Source organism: Chiloscyllium plagiosum, unplaced genomic scaffold, assembly GCF_037043375.1.
Source record: "Chiloscyllium plagiosum isolate Xiang-an unplaced genomic scaffold, Cpla_swu_hap1 HiC_scaffold_6, whole genome shotgun sequence".
NCBI lineage: Eukaryota > Metazoa > Chordata > Chondrichthyes > Orectolobiformes > Hemiscylliidae > Chiloscyllium > Chiloscyllium plagiosum.
Genome location: NW_028270144.1, coordinates 123,653,850 through 123,675,004, shown reverse-complemented (window position 1 = coordinate 123,675,004; position 21,155 = coordinate 123,653,850). Strand labels below are relative to the sequence as shown.

Sequence of the window (21,155 nt, the reverse complement as noted above, 5' to 3'; positions counted from 1 at the left end):
AGGAAGGATAACCTAGGACATCTTATGACTTCCAATATCTCTAATGATGAGAATGTTAGCATTAAGGCACTTCACCTGAATGCTCGTAGCATTCGTAACAAAGCAGATGAACTAATGGCACAGATCATCGTGAATGATTATGATGTGGTAGGCATCACAGAGACGTGGTTGCAGGGGGTTCAGGACTGGCAGTTAAACGTCCAAGATTTACAACTTATCGAAAAGACAGAGAGGTGGGCAGAGGGGGTGGGGTGGCCTTGTTAGTAAAGAACAAAATTAAATCTATGGCACTGAATGACATAGGGTCAGATGATGTGGAGTCTGTGTGGGTGGAATTGAGGAACCACAAAGGCAAAAAAACCATAATGGGAGTGATGTACAGACCTCCTAACAGTGGTCAGGACCAGAGGTGCAACATGTACCGGGAAATAGAGAAGGCATGTCAGAAAGGCAAGGTCACGGTGATCATGGGAGACTTCAATATGCAGGTGGACTGGGTAAATAATGTTGCCAGTGGATCCAAAGAAAGGGAATTCATGGAATGCTTACAGGATGGCTTTTTGGAACAGCTTGTCATGGAGCCCACAAGGGAGCAGGCTATTTTGGACCTAGTGCTATGTAATGAACCAGACTTTATAAAAGATCTTAAAGTAAGGGAACACTTAGGAAGCAGCGATCATAATATCGTAGAGTTCAGTCTGCAGTTTGAAAGAGAGAAGGCAAAATCGGATGTAATGGTATTACAGTTAAACAAATGAGGGCATGAGAGAGGAACGGATGAAAATCGACTGGAAGCAGAGCCTAGCGGGGAAGACAGTAGAGCAAAAATGACAGTAGTTTGTGGGTATAATTGAGGACACAGTACAGAGGTTCATCCCCAAGAAAAGAAAGATTATCCGGTGAGGGATTAGACAGCTATGGCTGACAAAGGAAGTCAGGAAATGTATCAAAGAAAAAGAGAGATCCTATAAAGTGGCCAAGAGCACTGGGAAATAAGATTGGGAAGGCTACAAAAACAAACAGAGGATAACAAAGAGAGAAATAAGGAAGGAGAGGATCAAATATGAAGGTAGGCTAGCCAGTAATATTAGAAATGATAGTAAAAATTTCTTTCAATATGTAAACAAACGACAGGCAAAAGTAGACATTGGGCCACTTCAAACTGAAGGCTAGTGATGGGAGATAAGGAAATAGCTGGAGAACTTAATAAGTACTTTGCGTCAGTATTCACAGTGGAAGACATGAGTAATATCCCAACAATTAAAGGGAGTTAGGGGGCTGAGTTGAGTATGGTTGCCATTACAAAAGAGATAGTGCTAGAAAAGTTAAAAGGTCTTAAAATTGACAAATCTCCTGGCCCCGATGGGCTACATCCTAGAGTTCTGAGGGATGTGGCTGAGGAAATAGCAGAGGCGTTGGTTGAGATCTTTCAAAAGTCACTGGAGTCAGGGAAAGTCCTGGATGATTGGAAGACCCCTGTTGTAACCCCATTGTTCAAGAAAGGATAAGAAAAGATGGAAAATTATAGGCCAATTAGCCTAACCTCGGTTGTTGGTAAATTCTAGAATCCATCGTTAAGGATGAGGTTTCTAAATTCTTGGAAGAGCAGGGTCGGATTAGAACAAGTCAACATGGATTTAGTAAGGGGAGGTCATGCCTGAGAAACCTGTTGGAATTCTTTGAAGAGGTGACAAGTAGGTTAGACCAGGGAAACCCAGTGGATGTGGTCTATCTAGACTTCCAAAAGGCCTTTGATAAGGTGCCACACGGGAGGCTGCTGAGTAAGGTGAGGGCCCATGGTGTTTGAGGTGAGCTACTGGCATGGATTGAGGATTGGCTGTCTGACAGAAGGCAGAGAGTTGGGATAAGAGGTTCTTTTTCGGAATGTCAGCCGGTGACGAGCGGTGTCCCACAGGGTTCAGTGTTGGGGCCGCAGCTGTTCACGTTATATATTAATGATCTGGACGAAGGGACTGGGGGTATTCTAGCAAAGTTTGCCGATGATACGAAGATAGGTGGACAGGCAGGTAGCACTGAGGAAGTGGGGAGGCTGCAGAAGGATCTAGACAGTTTGGGAGAGTGGTCCAGGAAATGGCTGATGAAGTTCAATGTGAGCAAATGTGAGGTCTTGCACTTTGGAAAAAAGAATACAAGCATGGACTACTTTCTAAACGGTGAGAAAATTCATAAAGCCAAAGTACAAAGGGATCTGGGAGTGCTAGTCGAGGATTCTCTTCAGATAAACATGCAGGTTGAGTCCGTGATTAAGAAAGCGAATGCAATGTTGTCATTTATCGCAAGAGGGTTGGAATATAAAAGCAGCGATGTGCTACTGAGACTTTATAAAGCTCTGGTTAGGCCCCATTTGGAGTACTGTGTCCAGTTTTGGGCCCCACACCTCAGGAGGGACATACTGGCACTGGAGCGTGTCCAGCGGAGATTCACACGGATGATCCCTGGAATGGTAGGTCTAACATACAAGGTGCAAGGGTACGTGATGTCTCTGATCGTGTTTTCCGGGTCCTTAAGGGGGAGGGGGAGCAGCCCGAAGTCGTGGTCCACATTGGCACCAATGACATAGGTAGGAGGAGCACTGAGGATGTTAGGCAGGCTTTCACGGAGCTAGGTTGGAAGCTCAAAGTTAGAATGAACAGAGTTGTTGTCTCTGGTTTGTTACCCGTGCCACGTGATAGAGAGTCGAGGAATAGGGAGAGAGAACAGTTAAATGCGTGGCTACAGGGATGGTGCAGGAGGGAGGGATTCCGGTATTTGGATAACTGGGGTTCTTTCTGGGGAAGGTGGGACCTCTATAAACAGGATGGTCTGCACCGGAACCTGAGGGGCACCAGTATCCTTGGTGGGAGGTTTGCTAGTGCTCTTGGGGTGGTTTAAACGAACTCTGCAGGGGCATGGGAACCCAGACTGTAGCTTTAGGGTGCAGGACCTGGAGTGTAGGGAGGTTAGGAACATGGCATCAATTTCAAAGGAGGGTGCCTGTAAACAGGAAAGTGGCTTGAAGTGTGTATACTTCAATGCAAGAAGTATACGAAATAAGGTAGGTGAACTTGCAGCGTGGGTTGGTACCTGGGACTTCGATGTTGTGGCTATTACGGAGACATGGGTAGAACAGGGACAGGATTGGCTGTTGCAGGTTCCAGGGTTTAAATGTTTTAGTAGGGTCAGAGGTGGGGGTAAAAGAGGGGGAGGTGTGGCATTGCTTGTCAAAGATAGTATTACAGCTGTGGAAAGGACGATGGATGAAGACTCGCCATCTGAGGTAGTTTGGGCTGAGGTTAGGAATAGGAAAGGTGAGCTCACCCTGCTAGGAGTTTTTTACAGGCCTCCTAATAGTCCTAGAAACGTAGAAGAAAGGATTGCGAGGATGATTCGAGAGAAGAGTGAAAGTAATAGGGTGGTTGTTATGGGGGCTTTAACTTTCCTGATATTGATTGGGAAAGCTATAGCTCAAGTTCGTTAGATGGGTCAGTGTTTGTCCAATGCGTGCAGGAGGGTTTCCTGACACAATATGTAGATAGGCCAACAAGAGGTGAGGCCATACTGGATTTGGTTCTGGGTAATGAACCAGGCCAGGTGTTAGAATTAGAGGTAGGTGAGCACTTTGGGGACAGTGACCACAATTCGGTGACTTTTACTCTAGTGATGGAGAGGGATAAGTGTGCACTACAGGGCAAGAGTTATAGCTGGGGGCAGGGAAATTATGATGCGGTGAGGCATGACTTAGGATGTGTGGCTTGGAAAAGTAAGCTTCAAGGCAAGGGCGTAATTGATATGTGGAGCTTGTTCAAGGAGCAACTATTGAGTGTCCTTGATAAGTATGTACCCGTCAGGCAGGGAGGAAAGGGTTGTGTGAGGGAGCCATGGTTTAATAAGGAATTGGAATCCCTTGTTAAAGGGAAGAGGACGGCCTATGTAAAGATGAGGCGTGAAGGTTCAATTGGGGCGATTGAGAGTTATAAGGTAGCCAGGAAGGACCTGAAGAGAGAGCTAAGAGCAGCAAGGAGGAGACATGAAAGGTCCTTAGTTGGTAGGATTAGGGAAAACCCTAAGGCTTTCTATAGGTATGTCAGGAATAAAAGAATGACTAGGGTAGGAATAGGTCCAGTCAAGGATAGTAGTGGGAAGTTGCGTGTGGAGGCTGAAGAGATTGGGGAGACACTGAATGAATACTTTTCGTCAGTATTCAATCAGGAACAGGACATTGTTGTCAATGTGAATACTGAGTCACAATTAAGTAGAATGGATGGCTTTGAGGTATGTAGAGAAGAGGTGTTGGAAATTCTGGAAAGGGTGAAAATAGATAAGTCCCCTGGGCCTGATGGCATTTATCCCAGGATTCTCTGGAAAGCAAGGGAGGAGATTGCAGAACCATTGGCCTTGATTTTTTATGTCCTCTTTGTCTACAGGAGTAGTGCCAGAAGATTGGAGGCGAGCAAATGTGGTTCCCTTGTTCAAGAAGGGGAGTAGGGATAACCCTAGTAACTATAGGCCGGTGAGTCTCACTTCTGTGGTGGGCAAAGCCTTAGAGAGAATTGTAAGGGATAGGATTTATGAACATCTGGATAGGAATAATGTGATCAAGGATAGTCAGCATGGTTTTGTGAAGGGCAGGTCGTGCCTCACAAACCTTATTGAATTCTTTGAGAAGGTGACTAAGGAGGTGGAAGAGGGGAAAGCGGTAGATGTGGTGTATATGGATTTTAGTAAGGCATTTGATAAGGTTCCCCATGGTAGACTACTGCAAAAAAATACGGAGGTATGGCATTGAGGGTGAGTTGGAGGTTTGGATTAGGAGTTGGCTGGCTGGAAGAAGACAGAGGGTAGTAGTTGATGGCAAAGGTTCATCTTGGAGTGCTGTCACTAGCGGTGTTCCGCAAGGATCTGTTTTGGGACCATTGCTGTTTGTCATTTTTATAAATGACCTGGAAGAGGGGTTAGAAGGTTGGGTGAGCAAGTTTGCGGATGATACGAAAGTCGGAGGAGTTGTAGACAGTGAGGAAGGATATGGCAGGTTACAGTGGGACATAGATAAGCTGCAGAACTGGGCAGAAAGGTGGCAAATGGAGCTCAATGTAGCGAAGTGTGAGGTGATTCACTTTGGTAAGAGTAATAAAAAGATGGGGTACTGGGCTAATGGTCGGATACTTGGTAGTGTGGATGAGCAGAGGGATCTTGGTGTCCATGTACACAGATCTTTGAAAGTTGCCACCCAGGTAAATAGTGCGGTGAAGAAGGCATATGGCGTACTGGCTTTTATTGGTAGAGGAATTGAGTTCCGGAGTACTGAGGTCATGTTGCAGTTGTATAAGACTCTGGTGCGGCCGCATCTGGAGTATTGTGTGCGGTTTTGGTTGCCATATTATAGGAAGGATGTGGAGGCACTGGAACGGATGCAGAGGAGGTTTACCAGGATTTTGCCTGGTATGGTAGGAAGATCGTATGAGGAAAGGCTGAGGCACTTGGGAATGTTTTCATTGGAGAAAAGAAGGTTTAGGGGTGACTTGATAGAGATGTACAAGATGATTAGGGGTTTAGATAGGGTCGACAGTGAGAATCTTTTTCCACGTATGGAGTCAGCTATTACAAGGGGGCATAGCTTTAAAATAAGGGGTGGTAGGTATAGGACAGATGTTAGGGGTAGGTTCTTTACTCAGCGAGTCGTGAGTTCATGGAATGCCCTGCCAGTAGCAGTGGTGGACTCTCCCTCATTATGGGCATTTAAGCGGGCATTGGATAGGCATATGGAGGATAGTGGGCTAGTGTAGGTTAGGTGGGCTTGGATCGGCGCAACATCGAGGGCCGAAGGGCCTGTACTGCGCTGTATTCTTCTATGTTCTATGAACGGCTGAGGATCCTGGGATTGTACTCATTGGAGTTTAGAAGGTTAAGGGAGATCTAATAGAAACTTACAAGATAATACATGTCGTGGAAAGGGTGGACGCTAAGAAATTGTTTTCATTAGACGGGGAAACGAGGACCCATGGGCACAGCCTTAAAATTGAGGGGGTCAATTCAGAACAGAAATGCAGAGACATTTCTTCAGCCAGAGAGTGGTGAACCTGTGGAATTCATTGCCGCAGAGTGCAGCGGAGGCCGGGCGCTAAATGTCTTCAAGGCAGAGATTGATAAATTCTTGATATCACAAGGAATTAAGGGCTACGGGGAGAATGCGGCTAAGTGGAGTTGAAATGCCCATCAGCCATGATTAAATGGCGGAGTGGACTCGATGGGCCGAATAGCCTTGCTTCCACTCCTATGTCTTATGGTCTTATGGACTAATAATGCATAGGTGTCTGGGGAGGCACATCTTGTTCAGGACAGGCGAATATTGAGAAGTTATTTCAGCCGACCTTCCAAAAGCGCAATCGAGTTTTACCCTGACCTGTCAGCAAGTGTTTCAGAAACATGAGCTAATTGTTCTATGACATGTTTTCTTCAATTCAAAATCAAACACTAAGCCTGTATATATTGGCCAAATGGAACAGCCATAAAGCCCAGTCCTAAAACAGTTTTCCCTGAAGTGAGTTCAAACTACCAAGACCAACAATTATCTGGAACCATGTGGTTTCCAAAAAATGACTTGGTTAAAAAGAAATTCCACTGTGTCTTTTCATTAACATGAATCGTGCATAAGTCAAATCGAACCACTTCAGATCGTGAATCCTTTCATTGTGAAATGAAAGGAGAAATCTTCTTCAACAGACTCCTTCCTGGAGGAAAGTGAAGTAAAACACAAACAGAAATCAAAATTGCTGGAAAAACCCAGCCAGTCTGACAGTATCTGTGGAGAGAAACTGGAGAAAGGCAGCTGGACTTGGAACATTAACTCCGCTTTCTCTCCATAGATGCTCCAGACCTGCAGAGTATTTTCAGCAATTTCGGTTTTTGTTACTGATCTCCAGGTTCGACTGTTCTTTGCTTTATTTGTGAAGTAAGGCAGGGTTGTGTTTTCACATCAGTGCTGTTTGGCATCATCTATTTGCATCTTTTTTTCTAATTTAACCTATTTTTTCTAATTACACTCTTCTGGTGCAGGTGGGACTTGAACCAGAGTCTTTCAGTCCAGGGGTAGAGACTCAAGCTCTACACCACAAAGAGTGTCCTTGACAGTGAGTCACTAGACCAAGGTAACTTGTTCTGATACTTTTTATGAAGCATAGGACATGTCACACAGGTATCAGAGCAATGTACAAAATAGCAACCAAACACTTGCTGCAATACCTGATTTGTCTGGCTGGCAGACAATCAGGTTAAGAGCACATTGATCCCAAGTGATGGAGACATTTCAGGTTCCATGCAGCGGAGGCAAATCTGAACAGATTTCTAGAATTGAGATTGCTCAGCCCAAATATGTGGTGTGAGTTCGACATTTACATTGGTACTGCTATTTAGCAACTCCAGTACTTGTAAATATATCACATTTGGAGCTTTCTTTTTCCAATTTTGAAGGGGTGGAGGTGGTGGCGATTCTGTTTGCAAGGAATGTAGATAACCAAAGTTAAGTGCCAACAATCCACATGATGCAAAGTAGCAACTTTGAAAATTGATTTTCTTTCCAGCACAGCTAGAAATGGTTTAGAATAATGGATCAAACATTTCTGTTCGCAAAGTGCGTTTATGGTATTGAATTCTTTCTGTACTTAATCGGTGGTCTATGTATGTTCACATTGTCCAGTTGCTTTGGTTATCTGTTGTGATTTGTCTTCTGAGGAGAAGAAAAATGATGTAAGTTGGGGTATTCTCTCCCCTTGTAGAATGGAAATTAATGCAAAATGAATAGAAATGGATGTGCTATTCATATCTATACCAGCTTTCTGGTGTTAAGTGTTTAGCTTGGAGACAGTTAACTCTGGAAGTCCATTGATTTTGCGTTTTGAGTAAGTCTGTAAATAATAGAAGGAATGAATTCCACAGCTGAATTTTGTCTTCATATGCCCAATCGTGGAAGGGAACCCCACCCAGTCACTTACATTTTAAGATCTTTCCGGAAGCATGTTCAGACATTAGTTAATCCTTTGCCATGTTGGCATTTTAAATTTAAAGCAAAAATGTCTATCCCTCCATGTGTTCACGGGCTTGTGAAATGAGTCTGATACCTTTTAACATTTGAAACATTTTGGAATGTTTTATTAAGAGCATTGTCAAACAAAATGTCACCATGATATAGCAAAATTTACGTAATGAAAAAGCGTTAAGATAGATGACCAAAAGATTAATTAAAAGGATAGGAATTTAAAAGTATCTTGGAGGAGAAATTTAGGAAGGAAATTCCAGAAATTTTGCACTCGGCAGACAAGCATAGACTACCAACAGAGCAATGGAAATCATGGATTCGTGAAAGATTTGGAGAAATGTGAGGATCTTAGAAGATTAATAGGGCTTGAGATGTTTCCATAATTAGGAAGGGGAAAAGCCATTAAGGGATTTGAAAACAGTTTGCAGAATGGCAACCTATTCACCATTATCCGTTTCAACTATTTTCATTTTCCTAATGATCTACAGCTTAGAGAGGGTGAGAGATAATAGTCATCAGGAAACCCGCAGTGAAGTCGAATGGCTTGTACCTGCTATATCTATTACACTACAGATCCACTTGTATGAATAGGAAGGGTGTACCAGGATGTGGGCCAGGTGCTTGCAGGTGGGACTAGATTGGGTTGGGTTATCTGGTCGGCATGGACGCGTTGGACTGAAGAGTCAGTTTCTGTGCTGTACATCTCTATGACTCTATGACACTTAGCAACCTCAAGGTAGAAAAATAACTTGTAAACTCTGGACTGCTGCAAATCTGCATTATACTGATAAGTATGATATGAAATAAAGATTTTAGGGACAGTTGACAATTAGTGGAGGACTTTCAAAGAAATTTTTCAAAGTGCTCAGCACAAGTATATTCTAGTGAAAAGAAAGGACTGTAAGAAAAGGGATAATCTGCCAGGGGTGCCTAAGTAAATAAGGGAGGCTATCAAATTGAAAGAGAAGGCATACAAAGTGGCCAAAAACAGCATGAAGCTAGAAGATTGGGAAAACTTTCAAGGTCAACAGAAAGCCACAAAAAGAGCTATAAAGAAAAGTAACAAGAATGAGAAAAAAACTAGCACAGATTATAAAGAAAGATAGCAAAAGTTTATATAAATATATAAAACGAAAAAGAGTGGCTAAAGTAAATGTTGGTCCTTTCGAGGATGAGAAGGGACATATAATGAAATGGCCAAGGCATTGAACAGGTATTTTTTATTCGTCTTCACATTGGAGGATGCTAACATGCTAGTAATTGACAAAGAGTCGAAGATAGGTGAGGACCTGAAAACAATCATTATTACGGAAGAGCCAATGTTGGGCAAGCTAATGGAGCTAACAACCGATAAGTCTCCTGGCCTTGATGGAATGAACCCCAGGGTACTAAAACAGGTGGTGGGAGAAATAGCAGGTGCACTGGTGGTAATTTTCCAAAATTCTCTGAACTCTGGGGCAGTCCCAGCAAATTGGAAAACAACAAATGTGACACCACTGTTTAAAATGGGAGGTAGACAAAAGATGGAGAATTATAGACCAGTTAGCTTAACCTCTGTAGTGGGGAAGATGCTTGAGTCTATTATCAAGGAAGAAATAGTAGGGTATCTTGATAGAAATCGTCCCATTGGACAGACGCAGCTTGGATTCATGAAGGGCAGGTCATGCTTGACAAATCATTTGGAATTCTATGAACACAGTTTGAGCAAGGTGGTTAAAGGGGATCCAGTGGATGTGGTGCACCTAGGTTTCCAAAAGGCCTTTGACAATGTGCCACACAAGAGACTGCTGCATAAGATAAGGATGCTTGGCATTAGGGGTAGAGTATTAGCATGGATGGAGGATTGGTTGACTAACAGGAAGCAAAGAGTGGGGATAGAGTTGCAGGTAGATAGGATAGTGAAGACTTTGGTATACTTTCCTTAATTGGTCAGTTTGTTGAGTACAGGAGTCAGGAGGTCATTGTTGCAGCTGTACAGGACGTTGGTTTGGCCACTGTTGGAATATTGTGTGTAATTCTGGTCTCCTTCCTATCGGGATTATGTTGTGAAACTTGAAAGGGTTCAGAAAAGATTTACAATGATGTTGCCAGGATTGGAGGATTTGAGCTATAGGGAGAGGTTGAATAGGCTGGGACTGTTTTCCCTGGAGTGTCAGTGACTGAGGGTTTATAAAATCATGAGGGACATGGATTGGATAAATAGACCTCTTCTCTGAGGTGGGAGAGTCCAGAACTAGAGGGAATAGGTTTAGAGTGAGAGGGGGAAAAATGTAAAAGAGACCTCAGGTGTAGCTTTTTCACTCAGAGGGTAGTTTGTGCACGGAATGAGCTGCCAAAGGAAGTGGTGAAGTCTAGTACAATTGCAACATTTAAAAGGCATTTGGATGGGTATATGAATAGGAAGGGTATGGGCCAGGTGCTGGCAAGTGGGACGAGATTAGGTTAGGATCTCTGGTCGGCATGTGGGCGGCACGGTGGCACAGTGGTTAGCACTGCTGCCTCACAGCGCCAGAGACCTGGGTTCAATTCCTGCCTCAGGCGACTGACTGTGTGGAGTTTGCACATTCTCCCAGTGTCTGCGTGGGTTTCCTCAGGGTGCTCCGGTTTCCTCCCACAGTCCAAAAATGTGCAGGTTAGTTCAATTGGCCATGCTAAATTGCCTGTAGTGTTAGGTGAAGGGGTAAATGTAGGGGAGTGGGTATGGTTGGGTTGCACTTCGGCGGGTCGGTGTGGACTTGTTGGGCCGAAGGGCCTGTTTCCACACTCTAAGTAATCTAATCTAATCTAATCTAGTCTGTTTCTGTTTTGGATGTAGGTTTGTTCGCTGAGCTTGAAGATTCATTTCCAGACGTTTCGTCACCCTACTAGGTAACCTCTTCAGTGGGCCTCAGGCGAAGATGTTACCTAGTAGGGTGACGAAATGTCTGGAAATGAACCTTCAAGCTCAACGAGCAAACCTACATCCAAAACCTCAACCTGAGCTACAAATCTCAAAACTCATTACGGTCTGTTTTTGTGCTGTACATCTCTGACTCTAAATGAGTGCCATTGAGGCTGGCAATCAGTGAATACTGGTGTGCCTCAGGATCAGTGTTAGGACCTCAATTATTTACAATTTATATAGATGATTTGGAGTTGGGGACTGTGTGGTGTGTCAAAGTTTGCAGATGACACTAAGATGCGTGGCAGAGCGAAGTATGCAGAGGACTGTGAAATTTTGCAGATGAACATCGATACATTGAATGATTGGGCAAAGATCTGGCAGATGGAATACAATGTTAATAAATGTAATTCATACATTTTGGTAGGAATAACAGTAAAAAGGACTATTACTTGAATGGTAAAAAGTTGAAACACGCTGCTATGCAGAGGGACCTGGGTATCTTTGTGCATGAATTGTAGAAGGTTTAAAAGCAGACAAGTAATGTTGCAGCTATACAACGTGTTGGTGAGGCCACACCTGGAGTACTGTGTGCAATTTTGGTCTCCTTACTTGAGAAAGGATGTACTGGCACTGGAGGGGGTGCAGAGAAGGTTCACTAGGTTGATTCTGGAGTTGAGGGGGTTATCTTATAAAGAGACACTGAGTAGATTGGGATTATATTTATTGGAGTTCAGAAAAATGAGGGGAGATCTTAGAGAAACAGAAAATAATTATGAAGGGGATGGATAAGATAGAAGTGGAGAGGATGTTTCCACTGGCAGATAAAGCTAAGGCAAGAGGGCATAGTCTCAAGGTTAGAGGGAACAGATTTAGGACTGAATTGAGAAGGACGCCTTTACCCAGAGGGTTGTTAATCTATGGACTTCCTTGCTAAGGGAAGAAGTTGACACTACATCAGTAAATGTTTTTAAAGCCAAGGTGGATTTCCTTTGAAAAATAACAGAATTAAGGGATATGGTGAGAGCGCATGTAAGTGGTTCTGAGTGCACGAAAAGATCAACCATGATTTTATTGAATGGCGGAGCAGGCTTGAAAGGCCAGACAGTCTACTGCTCGTTGTTTTTAATGTTCTTATGTAAATTAGTACACTGTAGGTATTAAGGTTTCCATCTATGTTTATAATTATTGATATGATGATATATGAAATAGGATGGGAGGTTTCATGTTTGAGCATAAATAGTAGCGTAGCCCAGTCGGGTGAGTGATCTATTTCTGTGTTCTAAATTCTATATAATTAGAGAAAATTTATTCTGTTTGCCATTAGCTAAAAATTATAGCTTATTTCTTCTATTAATTGATACTATGGCAATAAGATCAAAAAGTCTCAATGATTGATGGATAGTTAGTTGCTGTTATGGAGATGGGCTAGAGATTTTCCACTGAATTGGCAAAAGTACTGCTCTCATCTGTACTTTCATGTATGTATCCTTTGTGGTTACTTGCAGCATTTACTAAAAGCTATTTTGAGTTTGGGTGTTGCTAACCAGAGCATTGTAAATGTGCACCACTGAAGATGGCTGAATTTGTTGTGAAAAAAATGTGGCTACACTGTAGCAATGGTGATGAAGTTTCATTATAAAATCATTGCACACCCTTATTTTAAGGGGCAATGAATTGGAATTGGGTGTATGTGTGCATTATTCATTAAAGGTGGCAGGCTTGGTATAGAGCAGTTTTAAAAATAATTGATATTCTAGATTGTTTTTGTATTTTAATAAAATTCTAGGCTTCATTAAGAGCAACATAGACCAGGGAGGTAATGTTGAACCTGTATGCAATACAATTAAATGTATTGTGTACAGTTCTAAGAGTCTAATGATAACCACAAATCCATTGTCAATTGTTGGAAAAATCCATCTGGCTCACTAATGTCATTTAGGGAAGGAAATCGCTAACCTTGCCTGGTCTGAGATGCATGTGACTCCAGACTCTCAGCAATATGGTTGATTCTTAACTGCCCTCTGGGCAATTAGGGTTGGGCAATAAACACAACCCTGCCAGCGATGCCCTCATCCTGTGAATGATTTTTTAAAAGAAATGTTCTGGACACCACAGTTTAGGAAGGATGTGAACACATTGGAGAGAGTGCAAAAGAGATTTAAAGAATGGTTCCAGGGAGGAGCAATCCCAATTATAAGGTTAGTTTGGAGGAATCCTAGAAGCATAGAAAATAGGTGCAGTCATAAGCCATTCAGCCCTTCGAGTTTGCACCACCATCCAGTGTGATCATAGCTGATGGTGCAATCTAGGTATCCCATTCCCACACTCTCTCCATACCCTTTGATCCCTTTAGCTGCTAGGGTCACATCCAGGTTCCTCTTGGGGACAGTTCATTACAGATATTCAAGAGGGACCAACAGTTTCCTGTGGTAGAGAATTCCACAGGTTCACAACTCTGAATGAAGAAATTCTTCCACATCTCAGTCCTGAATGGCTTTCTCCTTATTCTTAGACTGTGACCCCTTGTTCTGGACTTGCCCAACATTAGGAACATTCTTTCCGCATCTAGCTTGTCCAATTCCGTCAGGATTTTATATGTTTCTATGAAGTCCCACCTCCACCCCCCCAATCTTCTAAGTTCCAGTGAATACAAGCCCAGTCGATCCAGTCTTTCCTCGTATATCAGTCGTGCCATCCTGCTGTCAGTCTGGTGAACCTTGGCTGGACTCCCTCAATAGCACACTCTTTCTTTCTTGAAGATGAGAAAGCTAAGAGAAGATCTGGAGCAGGTTTTCATGCTGTATCTGTACAGGGGAGAGGGAGAAACTTTTTTTCCCTGCTCACGAGGGTCACGAACCAGAGAGCTCAAATTTTAATGTCTTTTGCAAAAGCAGCAAATACAAGGTGAGAAACTTATTTTATTCAGTGAGTAATTATTGTCTAGAATGCATTGCTTTGAGGTTTGGTGGAGGTGGATTCAATCGAGGCATGCCAAGAGGTCATTAATAAATAGGAACAACATAGGAGTTGTGTGGAAAAGGCAGGATATTGGCACGAAGTTAAAATGCTTAGAACGACTGCAGACACAATGGGCTGAACGGCCCCCTGCATCATAACAATTGTGTTTCTATGCCCTAGTCCAAATTAAGCATTCCCCAGGTCAGGTTTGGCAGAGCACCACATTCAGTTACCTCCACTCTGCCTCAAAACAAAATTAGCACAATACTATGAGTTTATGATAGCATCCACCTCATCCTTTTGTTCTCATGCAATCTCTGCATGATCCACCCTACATTAGCTAACCAATTCCCAATATGGACAGTTATTCATATCATTACTCTAGAACTTTCTCAATTAATCACGCAGAGGGTGATACGTGTACGGAATGAGCTACCAGAGGAAGTGGTGGAGGCTGGTACAATTGCAACATTTAAAAGGCATTTGGATGGTTATATGAATAGTAAGGGTTTGGAGGGATATGGGCCATGTGCTGGCAGGTGGGACGAGATTGGGTTGGGATATCTGGTCGGCATGGATGGGTTGGACCGAAGAGACTGTTTCCATGCTGTGCATCTCTAAGACTCTGTGCCAAACTCGTGTTCTGAACTGTGGAACTTCTTGACCTAGGAACCAACTCTGTTTGAACAATTTATTCCCTATGTTTCCTATTAAAGCCTAAGTTTTGGCAGACTCATCTAGAATTTCATCTTGTGTGTGTTAACAAACAGGAAGACATTGGACTCATATGAAATAGATTGCATTTTATTGAGAACAATTTCTGCTTATTTCTTTATTACATAAACAGATTTATTGTTTTACGATTGACATCATCTTGCCAACAGTTAATTTTCAGGAAGAAAGGAGGTTTCATGTAATGGTACATGTGTATTCATGTAGAATTATGGAATGAAGTGCACCCTGTGAGGGAGCTTATTGTTATAGTCCCTAAACTAAGCTGTCTTTACCTGATACTGACCTGATAACATGACCAGATGAGGAGGGGTGAGTCAGTTCTCCTTTCCTCAACCCTCCCTTTTTTTTGTAATTCAGTAGTGGGCATCGCTGGTTCAGCCAGCATTTATTGCTTTTAGCTAGTTCCCCTGGAGAAAATGGTGCTGAGCTGCCTCCTCGAACTAATACGGTCCATGTGCTGTAAATAGATGTATTATGCCATTAGGGAGAGAATTCCAAGATTTTGACCGAATGACAGTGAAGGAATGGAGATTTATTTCCAAGTCAGGGTGGTGAGTGGCTTGGAGGGGAACTTGCAGGTTGTGGTGTTCCCATGAATCTATTGTTCTTGTTCTTTTAGATGATAGTAGACATGGTTTTTGAAGGTGCTGTGTAAGGATGTTTAGTGAATTTCTTGTGGATGACTATTGTCATTGAGTGCTGATGGTGGAGGAAGTAGATGTTTGTGGATGTGGTGCCATTCTATAGGATGCTTTTTCTCCTGGGTGGTTTCAAGCTTTTTGAGTATTGTTGGAGCTGCACTCATCCAGGCAAATGGGGAGTATTCCATCACATTCCTGGCTTGTGCCTTGTGGATCGTGGTCAGACTTTGGTGAGTCAGGAGGTGAGTTACTTGTTGCAATATGCCTAATCTCTGATTTGTTCTTACAGGCGCAGTATTTATATGGTGAGTCCAGTTTAATTTCTGGTCAAGAGTAACCTCCAAGATGTTGTTAGTGGGGGATTATGTTGCCTTACAATAGATCCTGTAAAAAGCAGTTTGAACAATTCGTACATATTTGTAACATGTAGATTGATTTCAAAGTCAAATTGTCTGCCTTACAACAGATTCTGTAAAAAGCACTTTGATCCATTGGTACGTATTCCTAACTCCCTTCTTATTGGCACCTGGATGGGCCTACATCTAGTGACCCACAGCAGTTTACAAAGGCAGCTCAGTGCCATCATCTTGAGGGCAATTTGGGGATGCACAGCAAAGGCTGACTTGACCAACAATGCCCATATCCTTTTAAATCTTTGTTAAAATTATCAGCAGTGAAATCACAATAATGTTGTGGCTAGCCTTTATTTATCAAGAATAAAACTTCAACATGCATATACCATGCTTGACTCTTGAGGAATCCAGATGTAAGGTAGGTCGTCATCAATTTGCGGCTAGTTGGCAGTAATGTTGGTGAGACTCCATCTCCCGTGTCTAAGGCATCTCTTGCATCGTCCTAATTACATACAGTATTCATTGAAGGGATATGTTAATGTAGTAGGAAGGCTGCATGGCTAGTAATCCAGAGGTTGGGAGTTTAAATGCCACCATTTGAGTATTTGAAGTCTGCATTTAAAATCTTAAAGTGCCTTTGGGGAAGGTGATTGTAAAGCTGTTAGTCATAAAAAGCCAACCTGTTCAGTAATGTCTGTGGTGAGAAAGCAGAGTTAAAGTTTCAAGTTCAGTGACCCTTCAGATTTCTAACATCTGCTGTTCTTTGTTTTATTTACCTGTTCAGTAATGTTCTGCGAGGAAGGAGACAGATTGTCTTTGTCCTGTCTAGCCTGTACATAACTCCAGACCTATATCAATCTGCTTGATGTGAATTTTCATTCACTTCTGAAGCATCAAAAAGCTCATGACCATTAAAGTTGAGTCTGATCTTTAACATTTCTGTTCTGAAGATGTAATATTGGACTTTCAGCTATGTGCACTCGGTTCCTCTGTCCATAGATACTGCCAGACTGCTGAGTTTTCTCTGTATTTTCTGTTTTTATTTCAGATATGCAGCATCCCAGTATCTTGCTTTTATTATCCTGACAGTTAGAGCTATGCTACAAATGTTGACCTTAGTAGATATGCCTTGATTCAAAGGTTTTATCTTTTATAAAAAGAAACCTGATATCTAGTTATTGAGGCATTTACCTTGGTATTTAATTTGTGTGATTGCACGTGTTACAGAATTAACTTTATCTTCTCCCCTCACAGCTGCAATGTATATACATAAGTGCTGGGGAAAAGTTCAAGTGGTTTTCATTGCTGTACATCAGTTGTGAACTGAGGAAAGATTTCACGATACAGATCGTGCTCTTAATACTTGAACGAATTACCTCTTTGCCCTGAAAGGGCAAAGTGTGATTCTATTTAGGATGCACATGAAAACTGAGTAAGTTTGTGCTGTGAGATTTGAAGCAAATTGCAATGTTGCAGTTGCCTTTAGTGAACCTCTTGGGAGGATGTGGTTGAGTAATTATTCAGAATTTTACTTTCTGGTTATTGGCCTGTGACTCCTAGGTATCTTCATCCATTAGAATTGAACTTCGGCATGTTTGCTGAAGGTGAAATGGTAACTCGGGGCAGGTACTGGAGAACTGGCAACATAAATAGAACCATAAGCTTGTAAGAGTTAGCATCTTAAGTAGTAGAGGAGTATAGGAAAAGGAATAAAAGTACAAATATCATCAATGGATTTTATCTGAAACTATATTAATAGGTTGTATAATGCTCTACATTAGAATGAAGTAATTTTGTATATATGGAGCATCTCTAATCTGCTTGGAAATGACTAGCCATAAACCTTTGGAGTCCCCTTAGTTTAACCCCCATTCAACTTCTAACCCATACCCTGTCCCTTATCACATGCCAAAATCAACAGAAATAATTAAATAAATTTGTATGTTGCAGCAGAAGAGGTCACCACAAACAGAATGCTGGAAGCATATTTTTCACAGGCACTGCCAAATTGAAAATGAGTTCAGCCTTCTGTAAGGCATTCACAGCATTTGAAGGCATGGTTGCAAAGTTTCCAATGAAAGAGTATGTTTGGGAAATGTATTCCTAATCAGTACAAAGCCAGGAGGAGGGGACAAAGACAACTCTGGCTATGGTTACAGCTTTCTGTGACTTGTTCATTAGTAACTTTCAGATTAAAGTCTACAAAGCTGGTGCTTTGCCAAAATCTGAGTTCTGACCTATCTATTCTACTCCAGCACTTTTGAGGAGAGTTGCATGTAGTTTTCATACAATGTCCACTTGAGCTGTAGAAAATCATCCAGTAGTTCAATTTTGTATTCTGTTCCTCCAAACATGGGTTGTATCTGGATAGAAGATTTTACACTGTAACATATTAAGCTAGGAGAAAAGTGAGGACTGCAGATCAGAGTTGAAAAGTGTGGTGTTGGAAAAGCACAGCCATTCAGGCAGCATCCGCGGAGCAGCAGAGCTCCTGATGAAGGGCTTATGCCCGAACGTTGACTGTCCTGCTCCTCAGATGCTGCCTGACCTGCTGTGCTTTTCCAGTTCCACACTTTTCAATTCATATTAAGCTAAAGTAGTTAGGGTTTCATGTCTGACAGGTAGAAGCAGTTTGAGGTACTTGGAAATAATTTTTGCTCAACAATAAAACCTTTGGCTTGAGTGGTGCTTTCCACAAGTCATTGGGATGCCAATCATACTAAATAAACCTTGTCCTGAATTTCAGATGCAGAAACTGTTTTATGTCACATCAGTTAAGCTTATTTGCATTAAGGATTCATAATGCAAGACCTCCCAAAATGCTCATCTCATTAAGAAGAGAATAAGAAGTAGTTAAGAAGAATAAGAAGTAGTCTTATTGTAACATTGTTACAAGAAGTAGTCTTATTGTAATTCCCTGAGGGGAATTGACAGGGTAGACACCAAGTGGATGTTTTCCCTCGTGGGGAAATCTCGAACTGGGTGGGTACCATTTAACGTTTAAAAATAATGAGCCTTCAACTTAAATCAAGGTAAGGAGGTTTTGTTTTTTCTCTGGGCGTTACCAGGCTTTTGAATTCTCTTTGTGAGCAGTGAAACATTGAATATATTCAAGGCTGAGTTAGTTTTTGATCCACAATGATATTGGGAACAGGCAGAAAAATAGATTAGATTAGATTACATTACAGTGCGGAAACAGGCCCTTCGGCCCAACAAGTCCACACCGACCCGCCGAAGCGAAACCCACCCATACCCCTACATTTACCCCTTACCTAACACTATAGGCAATTTAGTATAGTGCAGATGACCCTGCACATCTTTGGACTGTGGGAGGAAACCCACGCAGACACGGGAAGAACGTGCAAACTCCACACAGTCAGTCGCCTGAGGCGGGAATTGAACCCGGGTCTCTGGCGCTGTGAGGCAGCAGTGCTAACTACTGTGCCACCGTGCCGCCCACTTGTTAAGACCATGATCAAATCACCCACAGCCTCGTTGAATAACCGAGAGCATGTTGGAGGGGCTGAATGTCGTGAGCTGTTGTGTTCAAATGTATCCATCATGATATCATTGTTTTTTCTAAATTCCAAGTATTTGATTTTTCATACTCAATGTCTAACTTAAATTTAGGGTTAATTACACTTCTCTACTCATCTGATCACACTGTTGCTTCCAAAAGATTTAAACATAGAATTGCCTAACTCGTACTAATGTCCGTTCAATACTATTTTTAATTCAGACCACAGTTGGGCAGAGCCTAGTTCTACCCTAATGTTTACTGAAAAGCAATATTTGTGACTATCATGGAGCTGTAAAGATTTCCAAAAATGAGCCTCTTGTCAATGTGTGCGTATAGACTTTATTTGGCTAGCCTTAATTGCTAAGAAGAAAATCTTCATAATCTGTGATGCAGCATGAATTAATATTTTAATTTGCTGGGAGGTCTGAGGACAATGGGATTATTGTCAGGGGGACTATTGCTTCTTTTGTCATTTTTGTGGATGTTTATGTGGCACCTCTGTGCAATTGATCACCTATTTCTGTATACACAGAGTGACCTGGCCACTCAATAGATGTGAAGCAGAAAAGCACAGCAGGTCAGACAGCATCGAGGAGCAGGAAAGTCAACGTTTCCGGCTGAAACCCTTCATCCGCTCTGACACAGGGTTTCAGCCCGATTTTTCTGCTCTTCAGATGCTGCCTAACCTGCTGTGCTTTTCCAGCTTCATATCTGTTGACTCTGGCTTCCAGCATCTGTAGACCTTACTATCTCTTGGCCACTCAACTTTGTATTCTATGGTTATTCACTGGCATTTTTTTATTCACTTCTCCTCCCCAAGACTCTGAATTGTATTGGGCAGGGTTCTAATGACAAAGGCTTCCTATAGGTCTGGGAATCTTGATTGATTTTATTTCCTACCTGCTATTGCTTGGGAGGGACTAAGTGGGCCGAGTGATGCTGCTGTGTGTTGCCTAAGCAAAGATCAGCACTTTTTACAAGTTATAAATCCCATGACTGTCTACTCATCGGTATTTAGTACAAAATTGGACAGTGTTTTTACCTACTAACTGACCAGACCGGTGTGAGCTTCTATTTGTCACCTCGTCTTTTTAGCATGAGTCTTCGTATTTGTATCGATGAAATTATTATTGATTTTTCCTAGTTTTTGGGACTACTGATATTTAAGTGCACAAATAGGTTATCAGAGCTGCCTTTAAGGTCCACACAATCAGCACATAAAATTACTTGTTTTTGGCTATTGGGAATTCAGTACCAAAAATTCATACAAGTGAGCATAAGAACATAACATAAACAGGAGCAGGAGTAGGCCATCTGGCCCCGCAAGCCTGTTCCGCCATTCAATAAAATCATGGCTGATCTTCTTGTGGACTTCGTTCCATTTATCCACCTACTCACCATAACTCTTAATTCCTTTACTGTGCAAAACTCTATTTATCTTTGCCTTAAAAACATTCAACAGGGTAGCCTCATCCGCTTCACTGGGCTAGAAATTCCAGATTCACAACTCTTTGGGTGAAGAAGTTTTCCTCCACTCTGTCCTAAATCTGCTCTCCTCCAAGTGCTGCAAAATCATTATGTACTATACACGATGTGCAAAAAATACAAAAGGGGCTTCATAGTAATTTCCATTTAAAATTGATGTTACACTGGAATGTTTCCCACTCAAAGAACATCTGGAGAGACTTCATGCATTTGCTCAGCGAATATAGGAAAGGTAAGGTTTGCATTGCCAGTAAGAATCAAGGTGGGGCTTTAACATTGTAAACCCTGACATGCTAAGCTCAGTTTGAGTTTGGTTTTGCACTCTGAATTGTTCAGTAATCTTCCATTTGAATTCTAACCACAAGTTAAAATTCCTTGGGTGGTGCATTGCACCTCTGAAGCAGAACAGGTATTCTTTGCCAAAATAAACTTAATATATTGTGTAAATAAATGTGTCATTTTCATATTTGTAATAAAGATGAAAAATATGAAGCTTAAATCTGTTTTCTTTCAGCCAACCACTGATTCAAGCAGACTGATAGCATAT

At 42.1% G+C, this 21,155-nt stretch overlaps 1 protein-coding gene across 1 annotated transcript in view; it reads left to right on the top strand.

Moving 5' to 3' along the window:
• acer3 (alkaline ceramidase 3) overlaps positions 1 to 21,155 on the top strand; it is a 195,590-nt gene that overhangs the window by 147,525 nt on the left and 26,910 nt on the right. The gene's annotated exons all lie outside the window — the stretch shown is intronic.